Raw genomic sequence first — 27,979 nt, 5'->3', positions numbered from 1 at the left:
TATATTTCAGAAAATATTCAGGGCAGTTCAGTTTTCCGATAAATGAATTGGATCATAGTCTGTATAACCACTTAAGACACATGTGTGATTAAAATTCTTGCAGAAGAGATTAGACTAGGTTATTCTCAAATTATTTAAATACATATTTATGACTATTTTGCATAACTTCCTGGTTTGGGCACTTTATGAACTAGGACTTAGTCCAGTATTACACTCCCCAGGAAGTCAAGAAGAAAACTGGTGCAATTTGAAGCTGTTTCTTCCCACTCAGATTCAGCTTATTAGGAGCCTGTTTCCTGGAAGGAAAGGCCAGCTAAGTCACCTCTTTTCATTCAAAACAAATTATTTCATTTCTTTCAGGCTTTATTTTTAATCATATGTTTCCCAGGGAGTGAGGAAACTATGGGAGTGTGAGAGGTTACCATAGGCCTGGCATGATGTGGTGCATTCTAGCCCTACACCCACAGGAAGTTGCACTCACTTCAGAGACCAGCAAGTAGGCTAGGGGAGGTCGACTGGCATGGAGGAGGCCCTGCACCTAGCATGCGACAGGGCTGATATTTCAACCCAGATCTGTGCATTTCAAAGCACACGCATGTTCTTTCTGCTGTTCAACATTGCCTGCATTTTACAAGCATCCCCCCTTTTGGTTGATCTGTGGAAACTTTCTATTTTTTCCATGTCTTGCTTTATACTTACTTGTCAAAAATTAATATAATAACTGTAATATGAGTTGTAAGAATACTCAATATATTAATTTCACATATCTTATTCCTATTAGCACATTTCTAATATTATGTTAATATGTTCAAGTATTAACATGTTTCTACTATGTCTATTATCCTATTTCTGGGTTGTTTTGCCCTTTATGATTCCCTTACTCATTTTCAAAGAGTAGATTTCATTGATCAAACTCACTTTGAATTATAGTATTTTCTGAGGCACCAATTTCTGTGCCATTACCTGAAAATGTAATGTTTACCTTCATATTTTTTAATAATTAGAAAAGGTTCATTATATCAATCATATATTTGTATAATTGGGGGCATATTAATGAGAACTATTTTCTCTCTTCCCCTACTGTTTGTTTTATGGCCAAGACATAGGAATAGCTCCCCTTTCTGATGCACAGAGTTAGAAAAAGTGGTTTTCTAATCATCTTTGTCTGTTGAGTATGTCCTCCACAAGAGAGAGGAATGAATTTTCGATTGGTGAATAGAGGAAAGGAGCTGAGCATTTCATGCCTTTCTAGGTCCTTACTTCAGCTAGCCTTCAAAAGTGAAGTTTATCATGGCAGCCTCTACCCCCACTACGTAAGGTAGCAGTGGTGAAGTTATTAGGAGCCAATCTGACTGTGCACCCAAACTATATTCTCAAATTCACTTTAATCCATGAAAAAAAGATAATTTGACCTCCATTTTACTGGCTGTTCAGTTAAAAGACTGCTAAGTTGGAATAGAGGACAATGGGTGTGACTCTAACCTTTTATATATCTCTCTAAATAATTATTTATGAGATATATAGCTATAGATAATGCCAGTAAAATGTCTGAGTCCTAGCTTAGCTGTGCTTAGAGTGGCATGATTTATATCACACATTCTGAACTTGTCACTCAGATCTCAAATTAAAAGTCTTATTAAAGTCTAGGCAGGAAAAAATACATATATACACACACTCTTTATATAAAAAAGTTAATTTGTATAGCATGTGGTACTTTTGATGAGCAATTTAGGTTGTTTTTCAATACTTTCATTCTTCTAGGCAAGGACGGGAAACAGGTTTCATTTTGCATGTCAATTCTAAGAGCTGATAAGTATTAGTATTTAATAAGGAAAATAGACAATAATTACCATGTGCTGGGTACTGTACTGAACCTAATGGATATATTGTCTCATTAGTCCTATCACCAACCCCATGAAATACGTACAAAATGATCAAGTTTTATACATGCAGAGCCCAGGTGATCTTAACATGAACTTGTAAGTGAAAATGAGGCAGGGGCTGGGTTTGAAAGATACAAAAAAGTGGGTTTGGATTGCATGGAGCACTGGGTGTGGTGCAAAAACAAGGAACACTGTTATGCTGGAAAAAAAATAAAATTAAAAAAAAAAGTGGGTTTGATGTTATGAGGAGGATGTCAACAAGATGATAGCCTAGGATCATCCTCCGATTTCTGGTGTGGATTCCTCAGTGGACAGCATTACTTACCAGGATATAAAATATAAAAGGAAGGAGTTGGGGGGAAGACGGAGGTTCAGTTTTGGACATGTTGAACTTGAAATCCCCCTGAAACATCTGACTTTTTTTGAACTTTTAGTGTCTATCAGTGTCCTTTGCTAGTTCATCTACTGTTTCACCTTCTCGGGCCTTGAGCTCCTTGGCTCACCGTCCTCCTAACGTACAACAACTAATTTCCTTACTTCTTTACTTACCCATGATTCACAAGATACTTGTCAATTGTCACAGCTTTATCATTCAATGGACCCTATTTATATTGAAAAGTACCAGTTTCAAAACTGATTCAAATGTCTATCTTCTCCATTACTCCCCATGTAAAGAGAAAACTCTTGCTAAAACAACGGTACCACTGATACAATTCTGAATTCCAAATTTCTAACCTTGGTTGGATTTCAGGCACTACAGAGCAATTTTTTACATGTTTCTAGTTATCTTCTCTGTCATTTATTATACAGTTCCGGCCTCCCATTCCTCCACTTTCCTCCTTAGTCTCAAAAGATGACTTTACCTCTTACTTTATTAAGAAAATAAAGGACACTAAATGGAAACTAATGATCAATATCCTGTTCCATGAGTAGCAAATTTGTTTATATTGACAATGTCCTCTACCTCCTTCTATTCAACTCAGAGGAATTAGGTGTCCCTCTTTCTTTCTGGAAAAAAATCATATCCATATACGTTCTAAATTTCATCCCTTATGGCCTCTTTAATTACTTCAATAATCATCTAAAAATTTTCTGATATAATCAAATTCATTTCACCATAAATTTTTCCCCAGGACTAATAAATACATATCAATGTTCCCAACTAAACAAAGAAGAGAAAAGAAAAGAAGGGAGAAGGGAAGGGAGGAAGTGAGGGAGGGAAGAAGAAAAGGAAGAAAGAAAGAAGGAAAGAAAGAGAGAGAGAAAGAAAGAAAGGAAAGAAGGAAAGGAGGAAAGAAAGAGAAGGAAAAGAGGAAAAGAAAGAGAGGGAAAGGAAGAAAAGAAAGGAAGAGAGGAAGGAAGGAACGGAAGAAAGAAGAAAAGAAGTGGAAAGAAGAGGAATAGGGAAGAGAAAGGGAAAAAGAGAAAAGAGATTTCAAAACTTCCTCCAAATCAGATTTGCTCCAGGCTGTCACATTTTTCTCCTAATACATGAAAATTAAACCCCTCTTCTCTATGCCTGTTTGCCCCACACCCTGAGCTCCATCTCAGTTCTCTCACCTGAGCTGATGGTGCACATCACCTGCTCAGTCGTGCTTACGGACATAAACCTCAGACTCCTCAGTCTCAATATACCAACAAATATTTGTTCCTTGCTGTACTCTCCATATCAATAAGCAACACTCAATACATGTTTATTGGTTAAATACATGATCTTTACCCATCTCTACTATTATTATTTATAACCCAATTAATAATATTTTCAGTTACTACAGAATTAAAGAAGATGCAAGAGAAATTATTTTAAGAGGAAATAAAGACAATTGATCTAAACCCTGATGCAAAGATTTCAATTTTCTCTTACGTGAAGTTCAGAAGTTGAGCTATATATTTCAAAGGCTCTTTACAATGCTAGTATTCCATGATTTAAAAGCCTCTTTTGATTCGGTGAGTTTTAACACATTATTCGATTTATGTTTCAGTGTTCACAACTTGAAAATACTTACAGAAAAGTTTAAACATACTGTATTTATAACAGATAGAAGAACTTGTGAGGTAATTTATGTAAAATCATTGAAGCTTTTGCTAAAAGAACAATTTTCCATTTACTCCGTATGATAAACATCCTGGACATTTTAGTGTATAGGTATGAGGGTACTTATACACAACTTATACAAATAAATTGTAGTAATAAAATGAAATCTGCAGAAACTGTGTTCATTAAGTGATAAGGGGGCCTCATGTATGTTTTTGGAAACAATTACAAGTTTGTCATTTATTTTCCATGACAATTGTTGATACCAGAGAAAACATTCTGATGACATCACAGGGCAACAGAGCTTTGGACCACCAGGGGGAGTAAATTTCAAAGCCGTTGTCCAGAATACCATGTTTGGCCTAGTTTTGTTCACTACTTTCCTTCAAATGGAATGGAAGGAACATACTAAGGGAAATTACGAAGGCACAAAATGGCCAATGTTATTAAAGATTTTAAAAATGCACATAAAATACATTAAAGGCAAGTTAAGGCCTTAGGGCGAATACAGAATAAACAAAATGATTGTTTAGTCACCAGTACGTAAAACATAGAGAAAAAATGAAAATCACTACCACATAAACATGAAATTTGACATCACAGAGAACACATCACTGGAACTGAAGCTATTATCATCTCAGGGATTTTCCCCATGAATACAATCAACAATTTATAATAATTAGGAAGAACTTCTGTTTCAATCTCCATTAATAATACAATATGTTTGGAGGAGGAGTCAAGATGGCGGAGAAGTAGCAGCTGAGACTACTTCGGGTAGCGGGAGATCAGCTAAATAGCTTATCTAAAGACTGCAAACACCTACAAATCCAATGGGAGATTGAAGAGAAGAAGAACAGCAATTCTAGAAACAGAAAATCAACCACTATCTGAAAGGTAGGACTGGCGGAAAAGTGAATCCAAAGCGACGGGAAGATAGACCCCGGGGGGAGGGGCCGGCTCCCGGCGAGCAGTGGAGCAACGGAGCACAAAATCAGGACTTTTAAAAGTCTGTTCCGCTGAGGGACATCGCTCCAGAGGCTTAACTGGGGTGAAGCCCAGGCGGTGTCAGCGCGGCCTCAGGTCCCGCAGGGTCACAGAAGGATTGGGGGTGTCTGAGTGTCGCAGAGCTTACCGGTATTAGAACGGGGAAGCCGGGTACAGAGACAGAGCCGAGGAGTGACTCTCAGCCCGGGGTTGCCTTGAACTGGTCGCAGGCTCGGTCAGCTCGGAGCGCGGCCAGAGGCCAGGGTGACGGGAGTCATTGGGAGCTGTTCTATGGGGGCGCACTGAGGAGTGGGGCCCCGGGCTCTCGGCTCCTCCGGGCCGGACACCGGGAGGCCGCCATCTTCATTCCCGTCCTCCGGACTCTACGGAAAGCGCTCAGGGAACAAAAGCTCCCGAAAGCAAACCCGAGCGGATTACTCAGCGAGGCCCCGGGTAAGGGCGGTGCAACTCCGCCTGGGGCAAAGACGCTTGAGAATCACTACAACAGGCCCCTCCCCCAGAAGATCAACGGGAAACCCAGCCAGGACCAAGTTCACCTACCGAGGAGTACAGTTTCAATACCAAGGAGAGCAGCGGATCTCAGAGGAGAAGAAAGCAAAGCACGGAACTCATGGCTTTCTCCCCATGATTTTTTAGCCTTGCAGTTAATTTAATTTTTTTTTCTTTTTCAATTTTTTTTTCTTTTTCTCTTCTTCTGCTAAATTTTTTTAACATTTACCGTTTTCTTTTTTAATGTTTTTTAAATAGTTTATCTAATATATATATTTTTTTCCTCTTTTTATATTTTTTCTTTATCGGCTTTCTTTTTTTAAATAGTTTCTTTTTTTTTTTTGAACCCCTTTTTATCCCCTTTCTCCCCCCTCACAATTTGGGATCTCTTCTGATTTGGCTAAAGCATATTTTCCTGGGGTTGTTGCCACCCTTTTAGTATTTTACTTGCTCCTTCATAAACTCTTATCTGGACAAAATGACAAGGCGGAAAAATTCACAACAAAAAAAAGAACAAGATGCAGTACCAAAGGCTAGGGACCTAATCAATACAGACATTGGTAATATGTCAGATATAGAGTTCAGAATGACGATTCTCAAGGTTCTAGCCGGGCTTGAAAAAGGCATGGAAGATATTAAAGCAACCCTCTCGGGAGATATAAAAGCCCTTTCTGGAGAAATAAAAGAACTAAAATCTAACCAAGTTGAAATAAAAAAAGCTATTAATGAGGTGCAATAAAAAATGGAGGCTCTCACTGCTAGGATAAATGAGGCAGAAGAAAGAATTAGCGATATAGAAGACCAAATGACAGAGAATAAAGAAGCTGAGCAAAAGAGGGACGAACAGCTACTGGACCACGAGGGGAGAATTCGAGAGATAAGTGACACCATAAGACGAAACAACATTAGAATAATTGGGATTCCAGAAGAAGAGGAAACAGAGAGGGGAGCAGAAGGTATATTGGAGAGAATTATTGGAGAGAATTTCCCCAATATGGCAAAGGGAACAAGCATCAAAATTCAAGAGGTTCAGAGAACCCCTCTCAAAATCAATAAGAATAGGTCCACACCCCGTCACCTAATAGTAAAATTTACAAGTCTTAGGGACAAAGAAAAGATCCTGAAAGCAGCCCGGGAAAAGAAGTCTGTAACGTACAATGGTAAAAATATTAGATTGGCAGCAGACTTATCCACAGAGACCTGGCAGGCCAGAAAGAGCTGGCATGATATATTCAGAGTACTAAATGAGAAAAACATGCAGCCAAGAATACTATATCCAGCTAGGCTATCATTGAAAATAGAAGGAGAGATTAAAAGCTTCCAGGACAAACAAAAACTGAAAGAATTTGCAAATACCAAACCACCTCTACAGGAAATATTGAAAGGGGTCCTCTAAGCAAAGAGAGACCCTAAAAGTAGTAGATCAGAAAGAAACAGAGAGAATATACAATAACAGTCACCTTACAGGCAATACAATGGCACTAAATTCATATCTCTCAATACTTACCCTGAATGTTAATGGGCTAAATGCCCCAATCAAAAGACACAGGGTATCAGAATGGATAAACAAACAAAACCCATCTATATGTTGCCTACAAGAAACTCATCTTAAACCCGAAGACACCTCCAGGTTTAAAGTGAGGGGGTGGAAAAGAATTTACCATGCTAATGGACATCAGAAGAAAGCAGGAGTGGCAATCCTTATATCAGATCAATTAGATTTTAAGCCAAAGACTATAATAAGAGATGAGGAAGGACACTATATCATACTCAAAGGAACTGTCCAACAAGAAGAGCTAACAATTTTAAATATCTATGCCCCTAACGTGGGAGCAGCCAACTATATAAGCCAATTAAAAACAAAATCAAAGAAACACATCGACAAGAATACAATAATAGTAGGGGATTTTAACACTCCCCTCACTGAAATGGACAGATCATCCAAGCAAAAGATCAACAAGGAAATCAAGGCCTTAAATGACACACTGGACCAGATGGACATCACAGATATATTCAGAACATTTCATCCCCAAGCAACAGAATACACATTCTTCTCTAGTGCACATGGAACATTCTCCAGAATAGATCACATCCTCGGTCCTATATCAGGTCTCAACTGGTATCAAAAGATTGGGATCATTCCCTGCATATTTTCAGACCACAATGCTCTGAAGCTAGAACTCAATCACAAGAGGAAATTTGGAAAGAACCCAAATACATGGAGACTAAACAGCATCCTTCTAAAGAATGAATGGGTCAACCAGGAAATTAAAGAAGAATTGAAAAAATTCATGGAAACAAATAATAATGAAAACACAATGGTTCAAAATCTGTGGGACACAACAAAGGCAGTCCTGATAGGAAAATATATAGCGGTACAAGCCTTTCTCAAGAAACAAGAAAGGTCTCAGGGGCACAACCTAACCCTACACCTAAAAGAGCTGGAGAAAGAACAAGAAAGAAACCCTAAACCCAGCAGGAGAAGAGAAATCATAAAGATCAGAGCAGAAATCAATGAAATAGAAACCAAAAAAACAATAGAACAAATCAACGAAACTAGGAGCTGGTTCTTTGAAAGAATTAATAAGATTGATAAACCCCTGGCCAGACTTATCAAAAATAAAAGAGAAAGGACGCAAATAAATAAAATCATGAATGAAAGAGAGGAGATCACAACGAACACCAAAGAAATACAGACAATTATAAGAACATACTCTGAGCAACTCTACGCCAACAAATTTGACAATGTGGAAGAAATGGATGCATTCCTAGACACATAAAAACTACCACAACTGAACCCGGAAGAAATAGAAAGCCTGAACAGACCCATAACCAGTAAGGAGATTGAAACAGTCATCAAAAATCTCCAAACAAACAAAAGCCCAGGGCCAGACGGCTTCCCGGGGGAATTCTACCAAACATTTAAAGAAGAACTAATTCCTATTCTCCTGAAACTGTTCCAAAAAATAGAAATAGAAGGAAAACTTCCAAACTCATTTTATGAGGACAGCATCACCTTGATCCCAAAACCAGACAAGGATCCCAACAAAAAAGAGAACTACAGACCGATATCCTTGATGAACACAGATGCAAAAATTCTCGCCAAAATACTAGCCAATAGGATTCAACAGTACATTAAAAGGATTATTCACCACGACCAAGTGGGATTTATTCCAGGGTTGCAAAGTTAGTTCAACATCCGCAAATCAATCAATGTGATACAACACATTAAGAAAAGAAAGAACAAGAACCATATGATACTCTCCATAGATGCTGAAAAAGCATTTGACAAAGTACAGCATCCCTTCCTGATCAAAACTCTTCAAAGTGTAGGGATAGAGGGCACATACCTCAATATTATCAAAGCCATCTATGAAAAACCCACCGCAAATATCATTCTCAATGGAGAAAAACTGAAAGCTTTTCCGCTAAGGTCAGGAACACGGCAGGGATGTCCGTTATCACCACTGCTATTCAACATAGTACTAGAAGTCCTAGCCTCAGCAGTCAGACAACAAAAGGAAATTAAAGGCATCCAAATCGGCAAAGAAGAAGTCAAACTGTCACTCTTCGCAGATGGATATGATACTATATGTGGAAAACCCAAAAGACTCCACTCCGAAACTGCTAGAACTTGTCCAGGAATTCAGTAAAGTGTCAGGATATAAAATCAATGCACAGAAATCAGTTGCATTTCTCTACACCAACAACAAGACAGAAGAAAGAGAAATTAAGGAGTCCATCCCATTTACAATTGCACCCAAAACTATAAGATACCTAGGAATAAACCTAACCAAAGAGACTAAGAATCTATACTCAGAAAACTATAAAGTACTCATGAAAGAAATTGAGGAAGATACAAAGAAATGGAAAAATGTTCCATGCTCCTGGATTGGAAGAATAAATATTGTGAAAATGTCTATGCTACCTAAAGCAATCTACACATTTAATGCAATTCCTATCAAAGTACCATCCATTTTTTTCAAAGAAATGGAACAAATAATCCTAAAATTTATATGGAACCAGAAAAGACCTCGAATAGCCAAAGGAATATTGAAAAAGAAAGCCAAAGTTGGTGGCATCACAATTCCGGACTTCAAGCTCTATTACAAAGCTGTCATCATCAAGACAGCATGGTACTGGCACAAAAACAGACACATAGATCAATAGAACAGAATAGAGAGCCCAGAAATGGACCCTCAACTCTATGGTCAACTCATCTTCGACAAAGCAGGAAAGAATGTCCAATGGAAAAAAGACAGCCTCTTCAATAAATGGTGTTGGGAAAATTGGACAGCCATATGCAGAAAAATGAAATTGGATCATTTCCCTACACCACACACGAAAATAGACTCAAAATGGATGAAGGATCTCAATGTGAGAAAGGAATCCATCAAAATCCTCGAGGAGAACACAGGCAGCAACCTCTTCGACCTCAGCCGCAGCAACATCTTCCTAGGAACATCACCAAAGGAAAGGGAAGCAAGGGCAAAAATGAACTTTTGGGATTTTATCAAGATCAAAAGCTTTTGCACAGCAAAGGAAACAGTTAACATAACCAAAAGACAACTGACAGAATGGGAGAAGATATTTGCAAATGACATAACAGATAAAGGGCTAGTGTCCAAAACCTATAAAGAACTTAGCAAACTCAACACCCAAAGAACAAATAATCCAATCAAGAAATGGGCAGAGGACATGAATAGACATTTCTGCAAAGAAGACATCCAGATGGCCAAAAGACACATGAAAAAGTGCTCCACATCACTCGGCATCAGGGAAATACAAATCAAAACCGCCATGAGATATCACCTCACACCAGTCAGAATGGCTAAAATTAACAAGTCAGGAAATGACAGATGCTGGCGAGGATGCGGAGAAAGGGGAACCCTCCTACACTGTTGGTGGGAATGCAAGCTGGTGCAACCACTCTGGAAAACAGCATGGAGGTTCCTCAAAATGTTGAAATTAGAACTACCCTATGACCCTGCAATTGCACTGCTGGGTATTTACCCTAAAGATACGAACGTAGTGATCCAAAGGGGCACGTGCACCCGAATGTTTATAGCAGCAATGTCTACAATAGCCAAACTATGGAAAGAACCTAGATGTCCATCAACAGACGAATGGATAAAGAAGATGTGGTATATATACACAATGGAATACTATGCAGCCATCAAAAGAAATGAAATCTTGCCATTTGGGACGACATGGATGGAACTAGAGGGTATCATGCTTAGCGAAATAAGTCAATCGGAGAAAGACAACTATCATATGATCTCCCTGATATGAGGGAGAGGAGATGCAACATGGGGGGTTGAGGGGGTAGGAGAAGAGTAAATGAAACAAGATGGGATTGGGAGGGAGACAAACCATAAGTGACTCATAATCTCACAAAACAAACTGTGGGTTGATGGGGGAGGGTGTAGGGAGAGGGGGTGGGATTATGGATATTGGGGAGGGTATGTGCTATGGTGAGTGCTGTGAAGTGTGTAAACCTGGCGATTCGCAGACCTGTACCCCTGGGGATAAAAATATATGTTTATAAAGCTGTAAAAAAAAAAAAAAAAAAAAAGGATGAATACCCAACTTTTGTAGCAACATGGACGGGACTGGAAGAGATTATGCTGAGTGAAGTAAGTCAAGCAGAGAGAGTCAATTATCATATGGTTTCACTTATTTGTGGAGCATAACAAATAGCATGGAGGACAAGGGGAGATGGAGAGGAGAAGGGAGTTGTGGGAAATTGGAAGGGGAGGTGAACCATGAGAGACTATGGACTCTGAAAAACGATCTGAGAATTTTGAAGGGGTGGGGGGTGGGAGGTTGGGGGCACCAGGTGGTGGGTATTGTAGAGGGCACGGATTGCATGGAACACTGGGTGTGGTGCAAAAATAATGAATACTGTTATGCTGAAAAAATAAAAAATTTAAAAAAAAAAGATCTCTAAACTTGACTCCATCAAGATTGGGTGTGACTTTGAACAAGCCATTTAATTCCATGTAACATTCATTTCCTCTCCTATAGAAAGGGGATGACAGTTCGTAGACATTATCACATGGGTTTGTAAAGATACAATTAGATGATGAACATGACATTTTGGCATAGTTTCTGGTGTGTCAATAAATGATATCTCCAGGAAAAAAAAAAACAAAACTAACGATGTACTGTATGGTGACTAACATATCACAATAAAAAAAGAATTAAAATAAAAAAAATAATACAATCTGTTTAAGTTTTATACAGTAGGACCCGTAGGCTTTTATAGCACTTAAGATTTGCATATGGTTCTAAAAGTAAAGCACATTCTCTTTGAGATAAAAAGAAAGAAGGTGCATTTATAAGATATAATTTGTTGGACAAAGACATACTCATATTTAAAGGAAATCTGTAAAAAACAGAGATAAAACTAAAATCCAACAGAACTAGTTTTGTTAAATCAAAAGATTTGAAAAATGAAAAAATCAGGAGATTTCATATCAATCATAGGGACACGTAAGTGTTAAACTTTATTGTCTCCTTTTTTAATCTCTGTGTAGACAGCCTATAAGTAAGATGGCCTTATAATTTTGCTGTCCAAACTGGGATCCTCTTGGAAAAGATAGGGTTGCTCCTAATAATTATGCCAAGACAACAAGAGTGAGCTCAGGTGATGCTGGACAAGCCGAGATGGAGACGTGTGGTCGATACACCACAAATCTAAACGTTTAAACAGTGCAGTTTTAGAGTTGATTTATCCAGTGTTTATTTAAAATGCTTCCAAAGTTTTGCCATAGATTTGCCAAAGATACAAAGATGTTTAAACAATGCTAAAGCATGTTTTCTTATGGTTGATTTTTTTAAAAAATTTTATTGCTGTGGAAAAATTATATTATACTAAATTGCAATTGTGGTATAGAGACATGAAATTTAATCTGGAATAATAAATACTCTTGCTGGGAGCCTGCTTCCCCCTCTCTCTCTGCCTGCCTCTATGCCTACTTGTGATCTCTCTCTCTGTGTCAAATAAATAAATAAAATCTTTAAAAAAAATACTCTTGCTCTTTTTTATTTTTCAAATAATATCAAAGTAGCATAACATTCTATAATAATTAATTTTCTCAAATATCATATTCTATATAAAAATATATGTTTGATCAATCATTTTGGTTGGTAAGAATATGAAGTCTAAAGTTTAGTGTTTCTTTTTTTTTTTTTTTTTTTTTTTTTAGATTTTATTTATTCATTTGACTGAGAGAGATCACAAGTAGGCAGAGAGGCAGGCAGAGAGAGAGGAAGAAGCAGGCTTCTGAGCAGAGAGCCCGATGCGGGGCTCGATCCCAGGACCCTGAGATCATGACCTGAGCCGAAGGCAGCGGCTTAACCCGCTGAGCCTCCCAGGCGCCCCCATAAAGTTTAGTGTTTCTTTAAGTTAGTTAAGTTGGTTCCTGTTTATGGCCAAATATTATCTCTCTAAATTCAATCAGTTATTTAGTAAATACTCATGCAAGTTGGGAAAATACAGATAACTGTTGAACAATGCCCTATAATTATTAAAATAATTGAGAACATTAAAATCCCTGAAGACAGATATTCAGGGTGTCATTCAGTTCAACTCAACACAATTTGGAGCATCTAGTTTGTGCCAGGAATGATCCTGAGTATTTAACAATAACACACACACACACACACACACACACACCAGAAAAACAGATTTTACCTTCAAGGAACTCACAGTCTATGGGACATCAGAAATGTGAACAAAAGATTATAGTAGAGCATGAAAAATGATACAGTAGAAATATATGTAAGGTATTTTTGGACCATAGGGGTCAAAAAAGAATATATGTCTTGGTCAAATGTATTTCTAGTGAGATTTTCCTGATGGAAAGTAATAAGGCCAAGCATTCAGGGTGGAAAGGCTAGTAACAAAGTAGACTTGATAAGAACTGAAAAATATACATATATCACTTCTTACAACTATGAGAAATTTTCAGTCATACACTGGGAGGTAAGGCAGAAGGTAAACTGCTGTAAGCTGAAAATTAAATATGAAATATGATTCTTAACTGTTTCCTACTAAAATGCAGAAACTGTGTGCCTTCCCTTTGGGGACAGAGTGTGCTCAGTGAAGAAAGCAAGGAGCGCTGGTAAGGCTGGGTCTCCTATCATCCTATGGTGCAGGGATGGGAGGGAGAGCTCACCGCTGGCAGGCCGTCACTCTCAGTTTTCACCAGTGCAAGAAGACAGATGACCTGTTCGGCTCACTGTGGCTCTGAACCAAACGTCTGATGTCGGTGGGTAGATTGGTTCTAGAAAGCACTGAGGGAGTGATGAATAGAATATAACACCTGGGATACCTGACTAATTATAAGAGATTCTCAAGGGAAGAGAATAATATAGCCAAATGGGAGGATTTCTTAGGTCACCACCAAGGAGCTCCTTGTTCAGAGGGACCCTTCTTACAGGGAGAGGTTCTGAGGATTTCATGCCTGTTTCCATCCTCCTAAACTGTATACTGGTCTCCTCACTGGGGACCCCAGTGCTCTGATGGGACATCTGGAATTTCCAGCCCCACGCAGTGGGAAAGGAGTGGGTGATAGTAACAGATGAACACATTACCAGATTTTCCCCAAGATAGGGCTATGGAAATAGACTTACAAGTTACACAAAGCTCTTCTTGATTTTTCAATCAGAGCAATTATTAGAAACATTTTAGAGTACCTCTCAGTTGCAAATCCTAGAGTGAGAACCTCAAGGTCAAGCAGGAATGCCACCAGTGGCTCCTATAGCAACTGGGCTCTGCGGTCATTTTGGTAAAGAGACTGAAGCAGCGGAAATTTCTCAAAGCAGGGCACCTGGGTGGCTCAGTGGGTTAAAGCCTTTGCCTTCGGCTCCGGTCATGATCCCAGGGTCCTGGGATCGAGCCCCACATCGGACTCTCAGCTCAGCAGGGAGCCTGCTTCCCTTCCTCTCTCTCTGCCTACTTGTGATCTCCCTCTCTGTCAAATAAATCAATAAAATCTTAAAAAAAAAAAAGAAATTTCTCAAAGCAGAATCTGAAGGGATGGTGCAGGGATGGGGTGGGGGTCACAGAGTCCTCTCTTAATCTCATTGTTTTTCTGATATTTTGAAACAACTACTGTGAATATTGTTTTGCATTGATGTAGTGCTTTATCAAGTACAAAGAGCTTTCACCATTATACTCTTTTTTAATGTCCAGAACAACCATGTGTGGTAGACGTGGTATGTATATATGTACATATTATTGTTATTACTAAATTATCACTTTATAGAAAAGAAAATGAGAGCTACAGAATATTCTAGATATTGTGTAATAATATCAGCATTTATTAATTGATATTAATTAATTAATTAATTAAATGATATTAATTAATATCAGCATTTATAACAATAAATCAGCATTTAATCTAAGATTTTAAGATGGTTATTTCATCTCTTGTCTACTAACTATTACTCTGTGTCAGGTTTCTCGGGCTAGGCAATCGTCTATATCCCAAGCAAGTAGTAAAGATTGTCCCCTGGGAGCAAAACATAAGGAGGAAGGCAAGGAATAAATTCCAAATACAGAGCTTTTTTTTTTTTTTTTTTTTTTTTTTTTAAAGATTTTATTTATTTATTTGACAGAGAGATCACAAGCAGGCAGAGAGGCAGGCAGAGAGAGAGGAGGAAGCAGGCTCCCTGCTGAGCAGAGAGCCCGATGCGGGGCTCGATCCCAGGACTCTGAGATCATGACCTGAGCCGAAGGCAGCGGCTTAACCCACTGAGCCACCCAGGCGCCCCCAAATACAGAGCTTTTTGAGCCAACTGGTCCCTTTATGGTAAAAAGGAAGTTATAAAGAAGGAGTTGTTTCATCTCAGGGAGTGCACTAAAGGACTCCTCTAAAAAATTGGGCCTAATTTTCCATATGTTTTAGAGCAGGATTAGAAAACTTCAAGCTTTGCTTGCATTTACCAAGCTGGATATATGTGGGGTGGGTGTGTTAAAATTCAATATAGATTTCCCAGCCCAACAGGGCGATGATTGAAATAAAGTCCTTCTGCGCAATCTGTTTACGTTCGAGAGCCCCCTCTTGGCATGTTACAGATATCGTAATGAGTGGATCTTGTAGGAACAATTGCTTGTGAGTATCAGCGTTATCATCTGAGTGAGACACAGCAGAACCAGAGATCTGGTCCAGGACCTCTCTAAATACATGGCATTATTCATGGGCATTTTGTCAATTGTCCAGATTAAAGAGGTGCCATCTGCTGTTCCTCCTCCTACCCAACCAGGCCATCAAAGGGGTTCTAATAGGGAACGAAATAAGAATTTGGAGGGGTTCTGGCTTCAAAGTAGTTCTTTGTCCAATTTTTCCTGCAAGTTAAGAGGGAAATATGTTGTCTAGATGTCACATGACTTAGAGCAAGGCAAGGAGCTGAGAGAAGGGCCTGAGAAGTTACGGTAATTCACTTATTCATTCATTCACTTCTTTTTAAAAAGAACATTAATGGAGAGGATACACTATGCACCAAGCACAATTTTTCATGTTTGGGATAGAATGAGGAATAACATACAGTTTCTGCCTTATGAGTTCACTATCTAGTAGGAGAAAACACAATCCAAACAATACAAATATACTTGAAATTTGATGGGAAGACAGAGGAGAGAAACCTTACTCAGACTGAGGGAAGATAAGCAGAATTTAAAAATAGCTCCCTAGAGGAAGTAACATGAGACCCGAATCTTAAATGAGTAATAGGAATTAACCAGGTAGAGGGATGGCATCAGGGATAGAAGAACAGCCGCTAACTAGATGAGACAGCATGGAAAATCATGCTGTTGAAAATTGGAATGGAGAATGCAGGGGGTAACACAGCTAGCAATTTCATATCAATAGAACAGAAAGTTCACTTAGGTGGGTGAGAAATGAGACTGAAGATATACCCAGAGAACAAGTCACAGAAAGCCTTATTTATAATACCAAACAATACTATCTTCATCCTGTAGGCAATGGGAATATCTGAGGGTTAGGAAATAGGAAAGTGGCAGGGCAAGATATGCAGTTTGGATAGATTATTCTGGCAGTGGGTGAAGAATTGATTTAAGGTGATGGCAGTAAAGAGCGCTAGAATCCATGTGACCAAATTAAAGTCTGTTTACTAACCCCAGGCTAGAACTGAAAAAGTATTACAGGTCATGGGGTTGCCAAAAAAAATTATACACGTACACAAACACACACATATACAGCAGATAGCAAGTCTAGAAGTCATTAGTGAGAAGCATTATAGATGACTCTTAGGTTCCTAGCTTGAGGAATTGGATGGATAGTGATATTATTAGCACTAAGGAATGTTAGAATGAATACTTTTCCTGCATGCTTCCATGAAGAAGAGAAATTTACTTGAATATACCTGGCCCTTTGCTCTCTACTGATTTGGTGAGAATGAGAATGGTGGACTGTGAGTAGACCCTATGACCCTATGTATATCCTAAATGCTTATAATTGTTATATTCTTTTGTTCATTTGACCCATTTATCATTATATAATGATCTGTTTTTGCTTCTTATTATAATCTATAGCAATCTATTTTGTCTGATGTAAGTATAGCTGCCTTTGTTTTCTTTTAATTTTCACTTGCATGGAGTATGTTTTTTTGTCCCTTCACTTTCGGTCTGTGTGTGTCCTTAAAGGTGAAGTCAATTGTTTCCAGGCAACATATAGTTGAGACTTGTTTTTGTTATTTTGTTTTTTTAACTTTTTAAAATTTTTTATTCATTCAGTCACTCTATATCTTTTGATTAGAGAATTTAATCCATCTACATTCATTATTGATAGGTCTGGACTTACTTTTGCCATTTTGTGTTTGGGCTGTTTGTAATTCCTCTGTTGATTTCTTGTTTTCTTACTCTCCTCCTTTGTCATTTGATGATTTTCTGTAGTTTTATGTTTAAATTTCTTTCTCTTTATATTTTGTATATTTATTATAGGTTTTTATTTTGTATTTACCATGAGACTTACAAAATATCTTTTATTTATGACAGTTTCTTTTAAGTTGATAATGATTTCAAATGCACACAAAGGTCTACATTTACACATTCTCCTCCATCCCATTTTTGTTTTTGATGTCACAATTTACATCGTATATGTATAAATGAGGAGTGCAAGAAGGAGACCGAGAATTGCATACAAATGTAGGGGGAGTTAGGATAGGACAGCACTATACGAATCAAGGGGAATAGAAGGTATGAAAAATAACAGGGAAATCCTCATTGTCAAATGCAAGCAAGGAAAGAGAAAATGATGACCAAAATGTGGCAGTTGGTATTGGTAACTTTCGTCTTAAGGGCTAGCATGTATTTATCTTACGCTAAGAAGATTATGTAGATAAGTAATCTTTGCTGTTTCTATTGAATTATAAGATTAAATTCCTGTTCTTTAAAAATAACAAACATTATCTGACTTATCATATTCTCTCTATCCTGGAAGGTCTTGGCAACTCAAATTTTTGTGAATATGAAAATATTTGGAGCTATTGCATCAGCGACCTCATCATTCATTTCTACATTATGAATATTAAGACGCTCTTTCAGCTCACTGATCTTTCTATGAGGAGTCACGAAATCTGTGTTGTAATTACCATACTTTTCTTTCACATCTGTGGATAAACTTTGGGAATTATAATCTTTTACTCATGATCATGTGATAAGTAAAGATTGACATTAAAGGACGGGTTAGCATATGGGAAGAGGGAATCTTGGTTCCTAGAGATCAGGTAGAGAAGTTGGGAAGAAAACACTGGGTGTAAGTGTATTGGGAGGGATCCTGACCATTCCTCCAGGCTCAGGTTGTGTAGGTGTGCTTTGAGGTGAAACAGCTCCAAGTTGGTGTAAGTTAAAAGAGGTGTGCAATACAGTCATATTATAAATGAGCATTGTGAAGTAAGCTTTGGCAGTGTGGAGCTGTGATGGAGCAGCACGAAGTTGAGGGTGAGAATACAGAGCTATGTTAGCCCCAGGTCACTGAAATGCCTTTCTTAAGTGGACAGGAGCTTTACTAGGCAGATGCATTATCAAGTTTTGACGGTAGTACTTATCTGGGAAACAGGGTCATTTGGTACTACAAGGAAGATAATTTTGAGAAGCTCAAAGTTCTTGTGTTTAAATCACAACCCTCTAGAAAGGGAAGGCACTTGAGCTGGTAGGTACCCATGTTTCAACAGGGATAACTTCTTATATCAGAAAGGAGGCTCCTTAGTTATTGGAAATGGTTTTTTGAGTTTGTGTCCCTCAAAGGACAGCAAAAAAGACTTACCTCTTGGGAACAGGTAGACATGGCTGGCAGAATTAAATATATCTACTGTGATTTCCACCCTTTGGTGTTTTATCTGAAAATATGTTACATTCTGTGGTAAAAGAGACTTTGTAGATAAAAACAAGTTTATAAATTGCTTGACCTTATTAAAATAGGAGAAAATCTTGGATTATCCAGGTGGGTACAGTGTAACCACAAGAACCCTTAAAAACAGAAGAGGAAGGCAGAAGAAGTCAGAGTAATTCAAGGCATGAAAATGCCCTGATGCACCATTGCTGGCTTTAAGCTGGAGGGGTAACAGGGACTTCAGTCCTGTAACTAAAAGAAACTGAATTCTGCCAACAACTGAAATGGGCTTGGTGGAGGCCTCTTCCCCAGAACATCGAGAAAGGAATCTAGGTCTGCTGACAAATTAATCTCAGCCTTGTGAGACCCTGAACTGAGAATCCAGCCATACCATGGTAGGCTTCTGACCTACTATGACATAATAAATTAGTGTTATTTTAAGCTGCTAAATTTGTGGTAATTTGTACTCAGCAACAGTAAACTCATATATTAGACATTGTGGAGATTTTGGAATTACCGTCAGGGAGTTGAGTTGAAGAAGAAATAAACATTTTATGACAGTCAGGGTACTGGGATGGACCACAGGGTCAAAATTTATTTTGAATGTTGAAAGGAATGTGACCTCATTTTGTATTCGAGATTGGGGAAGCAGTAATATAAGTTATAATTAGAATGTGATCACAGAGAAATAAAAAAATAACACTGAAACAACACAGACTAAAACACTGAGAATCCACATAATCAGAAAACAACCTGAGGCAGAGAGAAGCTAACCATTTCACAGCCTTTGACTTTTTCCTCTGGACAACTTGGTATTTCTGTACATGACGTGGAAAGCTATCTTTAAAAAATGTCTGTCTACCTCAACTGTTCAGAGCAAAGCCAAGGAAAGATTGGTTGGTTCTTCTGGGCCAGAATTAAAATGGGAGCAGTTGTTTACTGGGATCCATCGTGGTGATGGTGGGGAGAACCAAAGAGGGAAAACATTAAGTAGAGCACTGGGTTTGGTGCAAAAACAATGAATACTGTTATGCTGAAAAGAAATAAAAAATTAAAAAAAAAAAGAAGAATTAGAGCTGCTCATCTGGGTATCCTTCCTCAGCTGATACGTCTCTGTCTGAAGGCCTTCTTCATTCAAATAATAAGGTGTTTTATATTTACAAGAGAGATCATTAATTTATACTTGCTCCATAAACTCTTATACCAGAACTCTTTGCACTACACTACAATGCTGCACAGTCTTTTCCTGCACGACTCTTTCTGCTTCTCCTTCCTTTGCCAGTTTTTAGTAGCCGAACAGAAGCCTCAATGTCTTATCATGTTTGTGAGTCACGATTTGATGAGAATGACGCATCAGTAAGTGATAGGACTACCCACTTAATCACCCAGGCTAGGAATGTGGTTCATCTCAGGCTTCTCCTTCTCCCTCACTGTGCATCCTGTCTCTCATCAAGTCTTACAGATTCCACTTCCTTAATCTCCCAGGTCTGTCTGCTTCTTTCCAAATGCTGCATCATACACCAGTTCTCACCTGGATTGCTACAATAGCTTCACAATCAGCCCTGCTTTTTCTCTTCATCCCCTCTCATCTATCATCCCCTTGCAATTATGATTATTTTTTAAAATATCACATCAGATATGACATCCATGTTTAAAATACTTTCCTGGGCACCTGGGTGACTCAGTGGGTTAAAGCCTCTGCCTTCAGCTCAGGTCATGATCCCAGGGTCCTGGGATCGAGGCCCTCATCGGGCTCTCTGCTCAGTGGGGAGCCTGCTTCCTCCTCTCTCTCTGACTGCCTCTCTGCCTACTTGTGATTTATCTCTCTGTCAAATAAATAAATAAAATCTTTAAAAAAAAATACTTTCCTAACACCAATGGCTTTCTAAACACACTCTATAGCTTAGCACACAAACTCTCCAAAATCTAGAAGCTGCCTCTCTGGCCATCCCACGTACTATCCCAGATTTTTCTTGAGTCTTCCCCACTATGTGTGTGTGTGTGTCTCTCTTTTTTTAAAGAGTTATTTATTTATTTCAGAGAGAGAGAGAGAGAAAGAGAGCACGAGCAGGGGAGAGGGGGATAGAAGAAGAGAGAGAGAGAAAGACAGAGAGAGAGAGAGAGAGAGAGAGAAATCTCAAGCAGACCTTGCACTGAGCACGGATCCCAACGTGGGGCTCAGTCTCACGACCCTGAGATCATGACCTGAGCCAAAACCAAGAGCTGGATGCTTAACTAATTGAGCCCCCCAGGCACCTTATGTGCATTTCTTTTAAACAAGTCATTCCAAAGCCCTGCCAGGACTTCTCTATATGCAGACACGCTATTTTCTTTGCCTGGACTGCTCTCTCTACATTTTTTCTACCTAGCTAAGTCCTACTCAATCTTTAAATCTCATATCACACAATACCTGCTGCGGGAACTACAACCCTCAGCCAGCTTAATGTATCTGCCAGTGTCTGTGATGAATACCGTACCACAGAAAACGAAGCTCTGTCCTGTAGTAACTGATTTACCATTCTGACTTCTCAGCTGAGGTAAGGATAGGACCTGGGCTTTACCCAGTTATTCCTCGAGCAGTACCACCTGGCACTTGGTTAGTTCTGACAAATCTTCAGGGTGTTCCTCTGAGACCATGAGACTGCCATGAGGGGTGTGACTGGACATTCATCTTCAGAATTTGCTTCTCTTTTGCTCTTATGCCTGCTTTCACTTTCTTTCTCCTCTAGTCTTCTGCCCGGCTAAAAGCTTGGGTGAGGACATTATCAGACACTCGTATATTAGCACAAAAAAAAAAAATCTGCCTCTCTTTCCATTTGCCATTGTCATGTATCTCTAATTGTGGGGTGTATGCTCTGGCACTTTTAAGAGGAGGTGTTTTTGAGTAGATGGTGTGGTGGTTTCCTGATGGTCCTTCAACCACATCACATATTCAGAAACCTCTTTTGTTTATACAAAGCATAACTCTCTGGTCAGTATGACGGATGCCTCAAACATCGCACTGGAAGTTGAATATCAGAGATCATTTTAGTTGGGTAAAACACATTCCATATAAAAATCCATTGTTTCACCCTTAAGAAGCTAGTAAGAGGGGCACCTGGGTGGCTCAGTCGGTTAAGCCTCTGCCTTCTGCTCAGGTCATGATCTCAGGGTCCTGGGATCGAGCCCCACATCGGGCTTTCTGCTCAGCAGGGAGCCTGCTTGCTCCTCTCTCTCTGTCTGCCTCTCTGACTACTTGTGAGCTCTCTCTGTCAAATAAATAAATAAAATCTTAAAAAAAAGAAGCTAGTAAGATATGCCTTTGACACATATTTGGACTTGATAACAAAACATAAAAAGGTAAATCAGCAATATCTTGTTCAGAAAGTTGGTGGAAGAAGGTTAAGAGAGAATGATAAGTGCCATAAATAACCTTAAATTACAAAATTCTCTTATGAAGTAATTTAAAAAGTTTCAATGTTTCTAACTCAAAACATCAGGAGAGGACAAAAATAGATCATAGAAAATAAAATAGCCAACAAATAATTGAAAAGAACATAGGTTTTGCTAATGGTGAAAGAAATTTGAGTGAAAAAATGTTTTTGTCTTTCAAAATGAGGAATCATTAAAAGGAGTATAACATTCCCTACCAGCTAGGGTACCATGAGACAATTATGCTCATCGATTGCTTGTGGGCATGCGAGTTATTCATTTTTGGAAAGCAATTTGGCAACGTGCATAACAAGCCTGCTAAGTATTCATGTTACCTGACACTGCAATTCCACTTCCGAGCATTACAGACAAAGATACATACACATAAAGACTGTTCGCAGGATTCTTTACAATAGCGATGGTTTGAAATTCACCATACTCCCATTCTAGGCAATCAGAAGGCAAAATTCGAATTTAAATTGGGTCTACAAGAAGTAGAAATGACGAGGAAGTATCGATAAAAGGCTGAGTAGGAGGTGGAACCTGGGGAGAACAGTGGTTTTTAAACAACGGATATTGTGGTCTTTTCTTGAATTGGAAAATCAGTTGCAGAATGAAAATATGGAATAGTGTAGAACAGAAATATCAGGGGGCACTTCACCAGGTAAAGGCGAACAGAAGTTCCACAAAATACTTATTCAGTGTATGTATTTAGAGACTCAGTTCATCCCTTGCTCCCCTTTTAAAAAATTTATCCTGGAACACTTTAAACCCACCTAAAAGTAGAGAGACTGGAATAATGAGTCCCCATGGGTCCATTGCAGCTTCAACAATTATTCAGAAAGGGCGCATTGGTGTCATTCCTTCCCTCCCACAAACTCACTCCCATCAGCTAGATTATTTTCAATCTTGGACATAGCATCATTTCATCCAAAAAAAAAAAAAAAACAAACAAAAAAACTTCAGTGTGGATTCCTTGATACTGTGATATAATAAGTAATGTATATCTGGTTTTCATCCTGTCCCTGGCACAGAGCTCTTCAAACCCTTGTAATCACCTGAATGACAGGGTGAAAGGTACATCTGTTGTTCTTCACAAAGAGCTCCTTCCAACCACAGCTGAGTTTATGCTAATGAGGTGACTCTCCGTGGGACCCTAGACCCTTCAAGGTGGGGGATGGTTGCCAGAGGAACCAACCATATGATTAGCGGTTAGAACTTTCAGCCAGAACACCCCCTGCCCCCCCAACCCCCGCACTTGCCTCTGGAGAGGGAAAGGGGGCTACAGGGCAAAAGATTGAGTTAATCACCAATCATTCACACATAGAACCTCCATAAAATCCCTAACCATTAGGGTTTGGAAAGTTTCTGGGTTGGTGAACATCTGCTTTCCAGGAAGATGGTGTATCCCAAACTCCACATGGGCAGAAGCTTCCGGGCTTAGGGCCTTTCAAGACATTGACCTATGAATCTTTCTCTGGTTGTTTATCTGCATCTTTTGTAACTTTTTTTCATAAAAACCCTGTAAACATAAGTAAATATTTCCTTTTTTTTTATTCCAAGATTTTATTTCAATTCTAGTTAGTTAATATATAGTGTGGGGTTAGTTTCGGGGGTAGAATATGTTGTAGCAAATCACCAAACCTGAGGGTGGCGGTTATAGGTGAACTCCTGACTCTGTAGCCATGAGACAGAAGTATGAGTACCCAGGAGATCCGTTATTTGCAACTGGCTTCTGAAATAAGGGCAGTTACGTGGGGCTGAGTCCTTGAGTCTGTGGAGTCTGGCACTAACTCTGGGTAGTGTGAGAATTTAATACAAGTCTGACACAAGCGACCTACAATTCTGACACTAACTACTTGAACTCAGAAGTGTTGTAAGTAGACTGACAATTTTCCTTTAATCTTTAAAAGTTAGCTTTAAAAAATACAACTACATCAAAGAAATAAAAAAATAACTGCATTTTATTATCATATCTTAAAACTGTAATAATTCTGCAGTGTCATCAAGTACCCAGTTAGCATTCAAAGTTCCCCAACGGTCCCATTTATTTCTTTTGGAAGTACACTTTGCTCAACTCAGAATCTAAATAAGGTCCATATTTTGTAGGGGTCCTGGACGCCCTAGCGGGCACAAGATGCTTTTGAACCAATGTTCAGGGACTGACAATTACTTAATGAAAGAGCAGCATGAAAACGAGATCCCGGTGGCTTCTGTAATTGATACTCATGCCGGATTTTCAGAGAGAAGATGAAGTGTTTAGAATATAATAAGATCCAGTGTGGTAAGTATACAGTCAGAGAGCAAATGCATTCACAAACACACTTACACGTGCATTTGACTACTTGCCAGTCACTGTCACTTTTAACGAAGCCTCTCCCTCCTTGGAGTAACATTACAGCGAAAAGGGGCAAATGTGTCCCTGAGTCTTGCTCTCCTGGCAGTTAGAACAGCAAATACCCTCTATATGCTGTTTTCGGTGTATCCTAGAGACTGTAATTAAAGGCAAAAGTAAAAGGCTATACTGGAAGGGACAGTGGTTCGGTGCGGTGACAGGGTCACAGCTTGGGATTCAGCTGGATTCAACTCCAACTTCACAAACTAGGAGGAGGCCTGAGGGTGTCAGGAAGCCCCCATCCCTATCTGGCTGGGGGCAAACTGTTTTTTAGCAGAAGGCCTCTGGGGGTGGGGGTATCTGGGGGTATCTGGGTGACGGGCAGTAAGGAGAGCATGTGTTGTAATGAGTGCTGGGTGTTACGCACCTGATGAATCACTGAACTCTACCTCTGAAACTAATAATACAGTGTATGTTAATTAATTGGATTTAAATAAAGTTTTAAAAACTTATAAAAAAAAGACCTTAGAAGGCAAAGCCCACAGCAATCATGAAGAAAACCCTCCTTGACTTGGTGATGTTCTCCTTTGGAGCAAGTTATTTAAGGAAAATGCGAATGTTCTGTAGCTCTTGTCTTTGTTAACCAGTAGCAGGCGCGGCCGATGGTGCCGCACACGTCTGACCTCCCGGCACTGACCTGGCAAACACAGCTCTGCCCCGTAGCCATCTCCTAGCTCTTTAAGATATATTTTTGGGTGTATGTGTGTGCTACATATATGTATATTATAAATGTTATATTTATATGCTTATGATATTTATAATAGTTGAAATATACTTACAAATTTTATCTTCATAACATTTTAATATTTATAATACTTTAAAATTTTGAATTGGGAACTTAGGGATTTCAATTTTCTTAGTTATGCTTCATACTCCTCTATAGTTCACATATTTTCCACAAGAGTAGGCATTATTTTAAATCCAAAAAGAACAAAGTGTTTCTTTTAAATGGAGGAAATAGAAAATCCTTTGTTATAAGATGTGTATCGAATAGATAAATACAATGCTTGGTTTTCTTTTGGCTCTAAGTATCCGTCTATGATATACTTAGTAACATTACATGAAACATCTTGGAATATAAACTGGGGTTGATTTTGAGAGTCAAGTATCCTTGAGGCTTTTATCTAGGACTATAAGAATAGACATGAAATCCATCTATAAATAGTAAAGCTATTGTTGTATGTTCAAAAACTATATTTATAATTACCCCTCAAGTTTTTAGTCATGAAACCATAAAAAAAGAATTGTACCTGTTTCCTTACCTTTTTATATTTTAATTCGCAACTAAAGCTGTAAGCGTATCTGCCAAATGTATTTCTCAAAAATATGTGCTTTTCACATATATACAAAGAATAACAGTCATTCTTCAAAAATAGTAAGCAAAGCTGGTACTCCTGTAAAAAGAATGTTATCACTGCTGATGCTAAAAAAAAAAAAAAAAAAAAAAAAAAAGCCCTCCTTGGAAAATTTCATCTTCTCTCATTGTTTTAGTTACTATTTATATTTCAAAAGTTCCATGTCTATTTCTCTAACCAGTCATCTCAGAGATTCAGACATATATGTCCATCTACTGTGTTCCAGATTCTCCACATGCATTTTATTTATTTTTTTTCCCTTTTAAATTTTTTATGTTTTATAAACATATAATATATTTTTATCCCCAGGGGTACAGGTCTGTGAATCGCCAGGTTTACACACTTCACAGCACTCACCATAGCACATACCCTCCCTAGTGTCTATAACCCAACCACCCTCTTCTCACCCCCTCTCCCCAGCAACCCTCAGTTTGTTTTGTGAGATTAAGAGTCACTTATGGTTTGTCTCCCTCCTGATCCCATCTTGTTTCATTTACTCTTCTCCACATGCATTTTAAAAGCAAGTCGCCCAGAACTGGGTCCTGGATCCTCTCCCTGAACTACTGACACCTTGAATTCTCTGTTTTATATTTGTTGATTCCTATCTATGGAGACACCCGTGATTTAGATTTGGAATTGTGCTCATTTCTCCCCTCTCTGTGCAGCCCATTTCCACGTAGGGCTCCATAAACCTCTCTCACAGTGGGTGGGCCCTTGGCATGTCACCCCCCACCACCATCCTAATCCAGGTCCTGAGCGGCAGCTTGTTTGCCTCTGGGCCTCCTGCCTTGTGCCTACTCACTCCATCTTCCTCCAGGTCTCCAAACCCATTCCTCACACCTGGATTTAACCATGTTATTCCCTGATGCAAATCCCTTTCAATGACTCATCACCACTTATAGCATAAATTAGGACCTTTTTAATTTGGTTTGCATGGCTCTTCATGTCTTATTTCTTTGAGTCTGAGGTTTATGCTATAGTGACACTGAACAGCTAATAGCTTCTTTTTCATAGATCATGCTGTTTTATGCCCTTGTTCATACTGTCCCCTTGGCCTATATGCTATTTCTCCATCTTCCACGCCTGGAAATGCCTATGCATTCCTTATGAATGAGCTCTGTCAGCACCTCTTCCAGCAAGACTTGCCTTTCCCCCGCACTCATTCCTTGTATATTCTCCTTTATATTTGGATATGCTCCCAGTAAATCTGTATCATTGTACTTCCAAATTGTTCTACAGTTACCTCTCTATGTTGACTAGATACTGTGTTGGTTGAAGGAAGGAATTGAGCCTTATTTATCTTTTGTCAAATCACTTAATACTCTGCCCAACACATAGTAGGTTCACAAATAGGAATTTAGAAAATAAAGGAATAAATCAAATGTGGAAGGATATACTGACTACCTGGGGATTAAGGATATGAATTCGGGTTTAGTGCTTGTCTTTGTCAATTAACATGGGGGAACCTGTTATGAAAACTTAGACTAGAGGAGGCAAATACCCCTATAGCAAATAAGAAAATGATTATTAATTCAGGGGAATAGAATAAAAGTTAAGAGAAGGTTAACAGAAGGAATTTGTGTTTTTTATAAGGATTTGGTTGAGTAACCCTTAATGAGAAAATAATGTTTTATTGGTAAATTGGATTTAATTTCAGTTGCATTCAGGAAATCAGCCACAAGCCAAAATAGAAGTTTTTACCCTTATTTAACCACATCTCAACCCTTCTTTACCTGAACCCCTGCAGATCCACCTAAAGTAGAAAATGAGGTCAGAACTCACCCCTTCCTGCTGCAGAAAGAAGTCATGGACATTCAGGGCACTTCTGGACATTATTAGTAAGCAATAAAAAGAAAATGGAAGTTGAGGCATTACTATTTTGTAGTGGAAGGTCACATGTCAAGGACAGGCTGGCTCAGAGACATCGCATGGAAAGGAGCTAAAAGGAAGATGCATTGTGGGATGAGAAAGTGGGAGAGGGGGTTATAATTTGAGGATAAGAGTACATCCATGTGGCATACCCTCTCGAGCCTAAGGACATGGTG

General features: G+C 38.8%; 1 protein-coding gene across 1 annotated transcript in view; it reads right to left on the bottom strand.

Moving 5' to 3' along the window:
- CFAP299 (cilia and flagella associated protein 299) overlaps positions 1-27,979 on the bottom strand; it is a 633,586-nt gene that overhangs the window by 27,269 nt on the left and 578,338 nt on the right. The window lies entirely within an intron of this gene.

This window comes from Lutra lutra, chromosome 2 (genome assembly GCF_902655055.1).
Source record: "Lutra lutra chromosome 2, mLutLut1.2, whole genome shotgun sequence".
Classification (NCBI taxonomy): domain Eukaryota; kingdom Metazoa; phylum Chordata; class Mammalia; order Carnivora; family Mustelidae; genus Lutra; species Lutra lutra.
This window is presented reverse-complemented; position numbering and strand designations above follow the sequence as displayed.